Genomic DNA, 8,670 nt, shown 5'->3' with positions numbered 1-8,670 from the left:
AAAGAGGGGGAGGGGAGTAAGGCGAGGGGAAAAGAGAGAGAAAACAAATTCGTGAGGAAGGGCTGGCAGGGTAACAGCCTATGTACAATAACATTAGTCTTCCGTCTTGGCCAGCTGAAAAGGCCTTCTGGACACAGCTTTGCTTATATTTTTTCTCTACGCTGACTTCTCCAATGGAAACACATTCCTGCCATGCCTCACTGCCATTCCCTGTTTAGATTTCTCATTACAAACAGCATTACATAGGCTAGATCTGGCGTAGTTACAGGCCTGCTAGAAGCCAGGCCCCCGTAGTAGATAGAGTAAATGCTAAGAGCACTTAGCTATACATAAAAATTGGATTTGTAAGTGCTAGAGGGGGAAAATTCAAATATCTTTCTGGCTACAGGTTTACATAGAGCCAAAGACAATTATTAGGCAGGTAGCAGCAGCAGTCAGTGAGCAGGAAGAAGAAAAGCCAGTTTAGGTTCTTTGATTTAATGGAAGAAGTGTGTGGTCCTCACACTTAAAACATTCACGATGTTCAATTGCAATGAACAATTTGATTTTCAAAGTAGAAGGTTAAAATTTCTAACATTTCATACAGTAGTTTTAGTGCAAACTGGTATTATTAAAATTAGAGAGCCATTAAAATACATGGCTGCTTCTACACTAGAGAACAAAGCATGAACCAATATTTATAAAGGATTTACCTTTATAAAATGCTGTTTACTCTTTGTCGCACATGTAATAACAGTGGTTTATAATTATCATATGTGTTACATACTTTTAGGTATAAAAGATTTCATAATATATAAAATAACCTATCAAATGACAGAAGTCTTTAATTTTGGGACACATAAATTATTTCGAGCACTATGAAATATAACAAAATTTTTGTGACTTCTCAAATAGGTCAAAGAAACAAAATAAAGATTTGTTTTAAAAGAAGAATTAAGGAGGCCTAATAACATGAAATACAATAAATAATAATAACATATTCACTATGCACTAAGTAGTTTCCTAAGCATTGTCACATGTCGAGAACAATGAAAAATTGAACATGAGAACTATGAATAAATACATAAATAGAAAATTAAGATCTCAATAACAGCATAGTGGAATTAAACTCTTTGAGTGTAAGTATGGTTTTACCACTGAAACCTGAAAGACAGTGGGCAATTAATGAATAATGTCTCTGTGCCTTGGTCCCCTTACCTGTGAAATGGCAACTTTAATTTAGAGTACCATCAGCATATGACTTTGGTGAACATTAAATAGGTAAGTGATAAGCAAATGTTAGCTACTACTATTTCAGCTACTGTTACACCCATTTTGTAATGCCTAGCACAGAGCAAAGGCCTACTAAGTGTTTACTGAATGAGCACACTGTGGCTTAGAGAGGCTACGCAACTGGTCCAAGGAATCTCACATAGACTTCTGACCCTCACAGCCCATGTCTTTTTACCACACTCCTGAAATAAACTTTGCTTTCTAAAAACATTCAACCATGTCATAATCAACACCATCATGGTCAGCACTGTAGGCTAGAAAGTAAAGGAATCAGCAAGTGGACATTGGAACATAATCATCTGCCCTCTAAATTGAAAGTCTTATTTTACTGGACCATTATAAGTAGTTATTTGAGCTTATGTGAATACATCCTTGAGGAAGAAGGTTGCTTAAGCTGAGAAATAAAAACCAACATTTACATTGCATTACATAGTTTCTAACCAATTTTCAACCATTATAGAGCTATAGGTTTCATCGAAAGTCCTCATTAATCAGATTTAAAATTATCGGAAGGCAAGCAAACATAAAACAAATCAATAAATCCCAAAAGACTTAATGGATAACTCAAAAGCACATATAATCCCCAAACCCTTTTTACTTGATATTGGAATATACTGTAAGTTTTCTTTATTAAAAAAAAGGGGCAGTAGAAAAGTTCCTTCCGAAAAGTTATAAACACTATACTTGATTAGAAAAGTACTACAATAGCTGAGAACAATGTCTGTTTAACCAAGGTACTATGGGGCATCAGGCAGCCACAAATAACTTTGTCTGACATCCATCTTCCTGTCCAGGTCTTTCTATCTTCCTGCAAACATTCTTGTAGAGATAGTATGTGTCCGCGCCACCTATTTTGGTGCATAAACCTCTATTACTCAAGATATATATATATATGTTTAATCCAGCTAACATTTGTTGGGTATCTAATGTAATGAGCGCTGAGTTTCAGTATGTGGATAACATTTCTAATAAGGATATAGTTATTGATTGAATAAGTGTTGGGCACACAGACGCTCCATGGATGCTTGAGGTTTTTACCACAACCAAAGTTTAGGCTTGCACCTAAACAGGTTCTCTTTAGGAATCTATGAGATTTATCATCCATTTATTTACTTATTTAAACATAAAAAGCATTTATGCAAATATTACTTTTATCTATGTTTTATATACATTTAGTTTATAAATAAATGGTAATAATGGTCAAGTTTTATGGATATGATCTATTCATAAATAGGTAATTGTATTTAATTCTGAAGGTATGAACAGGTCTGTCTTAGATCAAGCTACCATAACAAAATACCATAGAATGGGTGGCCTAAACAATAGAAATTTCTCACAGTTCTGGAGGCTAGGAAGTCCAAGATCAGGTTGCCAGCCAGTTAGGTCTCTAAAATTCTGGTTTAATTCTCTTCCTGGCTTGCATTTGACTGCATCCTCTCTATGTACTCACATAGCCTTTCCTTGCTGAGTGCATGTAAAGAGAGGCACATCTGTCTCTCTTCCTGTTACTAGGCCACGAATTCTATCAAATTAGGACCCTACCCTTATAACCTTATTTCACCTTAATTACCTTATAAAAGCTCTATCAAATTCAATCATATCTAGGGGTAGGGCTTTGACATGTGAATTTTAAGGGGACACAATTCAGGTCACAGGAAAGTTATATCCAAAAAGCTTGTTTATAAATCAACTTATAAGCATATTTTCCAAAGACATTGTATTCCAAATGGTGTTTCAGGGCCATTAGCTACCAAAATTAGCTACCAAAAGGTACTCATATGTATTTGCCATATTATAGTTTAATAACAGCTCCAACAGGTTAAAAAGGTGAGGGGCAATACATGGTTCATGAACTCTCCCTGGAATAATACTTGTCACTAGGAGAGATTCTCAAATTTACTCTCTGCCATTTTCAATGACAGAAGTATTTCTCCTCCACTTAGGTCTCTCTTACTGGTTGGAGAGACTGCCAAAAACCCATCTCTGTATTAGTGAAAGAATCAAGAAGGAACCCTTGATACAAGAGCTCTGATTTCAACTGCTGCAAGACCTCCTGACAGTAGGAATCAACTCTAGGTAAGAGAGGATGGTTGACTCCATCAATTGATTGTGGTTCCTGCCATGAAAGAGGATGACGAGGGGCTGGAAAGGAAGGAAAAAGAGCAAGAAGGATTCCATTCAGATGAATATATGTAAACAAAATTAAGGAGCTGAGATGGCAATACAATAATAGTGGAAGTAGAGACCAGAAGGGCTAAGAACTGTACGAAGACAGGTGCTCTGGTGTTTGGAAGTTAAAGGTAGATTAAGAGAGTGGCAAAGAGTTGGCTCTGGACATGGAAAATAATGTAAATTGTAATAGATTAGGCCAGGAAAGAAAGGAGAAAGAAATGGCAGTGGAGCAGAAAGCAATTCTGCTGACTACACTAGCTGGTTCCTAAGACCTTGCTAATGTTGTTAAGACATGCAAGGCAAATTCTTAAAACCAGAACTACTATAATCTGAAAAAAGTCAATGTGCTTTTATATGTTTTCCTTCTCTGCACATTTACTTCTCCTTTGTTTGTCTACTGATTCATCTTCTGTCTGATGTGAGAGAGAGACAGAGAGACAGAGAGAGAGAGAGACTATGTTGTGTACACATGCACTCACACAGGTACTGTACATTAGGGGGCAGCGATACATGAGATGAAAGGAAGATTAGGATTGATATCAAAGAAATGTAAAGAAATTGACATTTGAAATAGAGTTTTGCTTCAGATTTTGTGGTGAAACAGGATTTTTTTTTCCTCCGAAGTCCTTTACATGTCAAGAATTAAGGCTGGTGGTCTCAGATTATGGTCCTATGTTACTGACAGCATCAAGACAATACTATCCTTGTTTCTCCTAATAATAGTTCAGAGACGAGACTCTTTCTATACGTGACAACCAGGCACAGGACTTGCTGACCTAGGCTATAGATAGAATATGATGAGAGGACTAAAAAGCCAAAAGTCATCTCTCTGGTCCTGAGAGACTGAAGAAAGGCAAATGATTGAGGTGCAACAGAAGCAAGGGAAGCAGAGAATGATAAATGAATAAAACCCAGAAAGAGGAAAATGTGTTAGGTAAACTGACAAAATAAGCAAGTCTTTGCTCTTAATTTACGCTTGGGACTTTTGGAGTCCTTTTCTACACTAAAGTGTAAATACCACATAGAAAGTCTATGGGGGCGTGTGAAAAGTAAATGGAAGGTCAGACGGAAGCATTCCTAAGATACTCTTGTAACCTGTGTGGTACCAATGGAAGCATCAACTTCCATAATTATCCAAGGTTGTGCTATGAGAGAGCCTCTGATGGAATTGGGGTCAAATGGAGTCCACAGGAGCAGCTCAGGGGGACCCCAGTGCCAAGGAGAGCCAAAGTGAGGCTGCTGGAGCCTGGAACCTTACCAAGCGCCACCTTGCAGTGAAATTAGAAACTAGGAGAAAATCAGCTGCTGATCTCAGCTTGAAATGCTGAAGATCAGGAACAATCAGGAGGACCAGGAAGGTTGCCATAGAAACCTGAATATCCAGAGGACAGCATGAGTACCCAAGTATCCCATCAGAACTCTATCCTTCCTTCAAATACCCAAGTGCCATCTTGGGAGAGGAAGGGGAGAGACTGAGTAATTACTTAAACAGATTGCATTCAATAATAAGTTGATTTTAAACACGGAATTTTAAAACCGAAAAGAGGCTATTCAAATTTGAAGAGACTGATATATTATTAATTGCAGAAAAGATAACTGTAATGAGGAGAAAAAAAAGAAAGAGCATATTTATTGCACATATGTGTGAGCATGGGTAATTTTATGTCCCAATTTTAAGGTCAGAAACTTACTTTGCTGGATTACAGGAAAAAAACTCCAGCCAGGATCCTGGGCAGAAGGTCCCAAGGATATGCTGCATATGTGGCTAGTGATGTATAATCATATTTTGAAATTGATGTGGCAATATGCAACTACGGAACCCCTCAGATTCATCTGGAATGTTTACCAAGCTTTGCTTATATGTTATTCCAAAAAACTATGCTTTCAACTTTCAAACATTTTTGACAATGTAACTAATGTATAAAACATGAAGGCAGCTTTAGTAGTCTGCTGAGTAACTATTCACAGAAGCCTTGTTTTCTTGCCAGAATTAAAATCTATTAATCTGGAAATAATCCCCCAAAAGCTTAATATACTTTATAAATATGTAGGAGGGTCTGGACCTAACATGTATCCAAAACTGGGGATCAGAAATGTTAGGTGAGGCTATCAAAAAGTCTTTCTGGGTGAGGAACCAAGCAAATGTGGTGAGACGGGGCGGAAATATGCTTTAGAATTAAAAATTATACAAGCTTGGCCCATAAGGAAGATTTAGTCATCAGAGGAGGAAGTGCACTTCTGATGACAGTACAGTCTGGCAGTGAGATCCTCCTAGTCCGTACTCCCAGAGACACACGTCTATTAGGTAGGGTATAAAGGGGTAAAGAGATAGAGAAGTCTGCAATTAAAACTGAAATAGGCAAAATGTTTTAAAATAAGTAAAAGAATGAGATTGAAATAGAACACTTTGATATCAATTTTAAAAATTACAGAGGGAGAGAGGCATATTTTCCACTTCATTACATCCCTCAGAGAATTCAGAGCAACTGGCAATGTGAAAACCCAAGAATAATGAGAAGAGGTCAGCAGGACTCATCGATTCAAACAAACAAACAAACAAACAAACAAACAAACAAAAAACCCAGCAAAGAAAAGAACAGGAGAGGTAGGGAAAAAGTCCTGCAATTCAGAAGCATATAGTAATTATTCATATGAGTCATTATCTGAGGCTCCTGAAATAATTAGGAAGATGTTTGCTCCACAGAAACATGGAGGAAATGTAATAGGTGAAGAATAAAAACCAAAAAAACACTAGTTATACATATTTGTAAAAACATTGCCACCAGATAATACTATGCACATCCAAAAGAAGAATGTCATGTTGCAATCCCACTAACTATTAGTGAAAGAGAATAAAGGATAAGGATTGCTTAAATCAAACATGACTTATGGAACATGAATGGGAGAAATGTGATCTCATTCACTCAAAGTCATGGCAGAACGAAATTCAGGAAATAGAGAAAGTAATAGAAAACCAATATGAATACTTCAGGTTTTCAGTTTTATTATGATATATTCCCTTACTCTCTAAAGTTTGGGTCTTTCTTATTTACAAATAATAACGATAATAATTTCAGTTATCATTGCATAGTTACACTTATTAAGACGCAGCCACTGTGCAAAGCTCTTTGCCTGTATTAACTTAGACAGTGCTGAAAACCACTGACGTAGATGCTACTGTTGAGTAGTTTTTCATTTGAAATCCAGAGAGGTTATTCAGCTAGTAATTAGTGGAATTAGAATGAGCATACAGGAATAAAGGGTGTGAGTTTTTAACCCATATTGATTTTTACTCTAGTATAATCAAAATGTAAAAACTAAAAACAATGATTAAAAAACAGATTCTAATTATATTTGCAGAATCAAAGATTTCTATTGCAATAAATCAGCTAAGACCTATATGAATGTTTTATCTTTAAAGGTATTGAATTTCTACCATGTAAAATTTTCTAAAATATTCAAAAAATTCAAATGCCATAAGTTTTATCTGGACTAGTTGGGCTTTTCCCAACTGTTGTAATTTGTTTGCCATTCTTCTACTGCAGTGGTTCACAATGCGAGGTGGCGGGGCGGGGCAGGGGGGGCGGGCGGTTGTGCCCGGGGGGCTACCTGGCAATTTCTGGAGACATTTTTGGTAGTCACAACTGAGGGGACACATGTATTTCTGGCTTCTGCTGGGTAGAAGCCAGGAATGCTGCTAAACGTCCTACAGTTCAACAGGACAGTATAACAAAGAATTATCTGGCTTAAAATAATAATGCCAAGGTTGAGAAATCCTGCCCTAGAAACACTGAGAACTATATAAATAACAGTGGAGCCTTTTTCATATTGGCTGCTAGAAATTTCAAAGCCAGATTTCTGTTCCTTCTTCTGTAAACGCAGTAGGTACAACAGCACACACTTTATATACTAAATTCGTTTCTGGCTCCTTATATTTTCACTTTTGAATAATTATTACATCTATTTTATAAACACACACATAAGTGTACATAGTTCGTATGTTTTAATTTAGAAAGATGCTTCAAATCCTTTATGGAAAATGGCAAAGCTGAAAAGAAAATAATAAGGAATCAGAAGAAAAAGAGAAAGCAGAGAGAGCCCAGAGAGGATGAAGGAGAGGATAGAGAGGGAACAGGGAGGAAAACACTTTACATTTTCATCGTCACCTTTTTAAAGGTGTGCTCTTTCTCTTGCTTTTTATTTGGAATACAACCAAGAATAATTTTAACATTGTTCTTTTCCTGAATTTTCCAAATAATTTTGTCGACTGAATAGAAAGAACACTAATATAAACTTATTTTTAAGAATTATTCTGCCCTTTTCAGTTTGTTTCATAAATGTTAGTGACAAAGCCAGGAAAAACCTTTCACAGTTCTTTCATTCTTTAGCTCCGATATCAACTTATCTTTCCTTAATACATCAAAGAAAGGGACTCTAGATTTCTTTTAATGACTTTAAAAAGGAAATAATTACATAATATCAATGGCAAAATAAAAGATCAAGGACATCACACGATTATTGGCATCTATACTAAAAAGAATAAAAAGAAAGAAATGGACAATTTCTACTCATTGAAAGTCAGGTCCTTGAGAAATAGCTGTCCATGAGCATGTTGGGTTTGTCCCTGCACACATGGAAGACTGGGAGCATGCGTGTAGCCTCCTGCCTTTGGGCATCTATGATTTATTCTGTTGAGTGTAAATAAGTAAGCTTCGTTTCTGAGGATTCCCACCCTTCCAAATGTTCACTCCTTTTGAAACAGATTCTGAGCATCTGAGAGCTGGATATAATATTTCAGAAATCATTGCCTTCACAGTTTATTTATTCCACTGTGAATTAGGAGCATGAATTTAAACGACCAAAATTTCATGATCTGGATTTGGCAAGAAATGAAGACGTTTCCTGAGTGCCCCATCCTGTGCCCCGCCTCTTATTCAGAGGCCTCCGTGCTTCTGGTAACCTTTCAGGTAAGCACCTAGTGGTCGTCCATTTATTTTTAATTTTAATTTTAATTTTTTATCTTTTTTTTATTGTTCACTCTGAGAATGATCACACAGAAATGAACAGCAAAATAAAAGTGTGACACATAGTACACAATATAATATGAATTCCATGTAAGTTAATTGTCCAGAGATAGATCTGTCACTGGCATGCAATTTATGGTTTAAAAAACAGCAAAAACACCACCAATTTTCTCCCTAAATATTTCCTCAGATCAGCAGGCAT

At 36.5% G+C, this 8,670-nt stretch overlaps 1 protein-coding gene across 1 annotated transcript in view; it reads right to left on the bottom strand.

Moving 5' to 3' along the window:
* HDAC9 (histone deacetylase 9) overlaps positions 1-8,670 on the bottom strand; it is a 298,491-nt gene that overhangs the window by 32,338 nt on the left and 257,483 nt on the right. The window lies entirely within an intron of this gene.

The sequence above is a fragment of the Pteropus alecto genome, unplaced genomic scaffold (genome assembly GCF_000325575.1).
Source record: "Pteropus alecto unplaced genomic scaffold, ASM32557v1 scaffold21, whole genome shotgun sequence".
In the NCBI taxonomy this organism is placed as follows: domain Eukaryota; kingdom Metazoa; phylum Chordata; class Mammalia; order Chiroptera; family Pteropodidae; genus Pteropus; species Pteropus alecto.
Note: the sequence above shows the minus strand (reverse complement) of the source record. Positions and strands in the feature narration are given on the sequence as shown.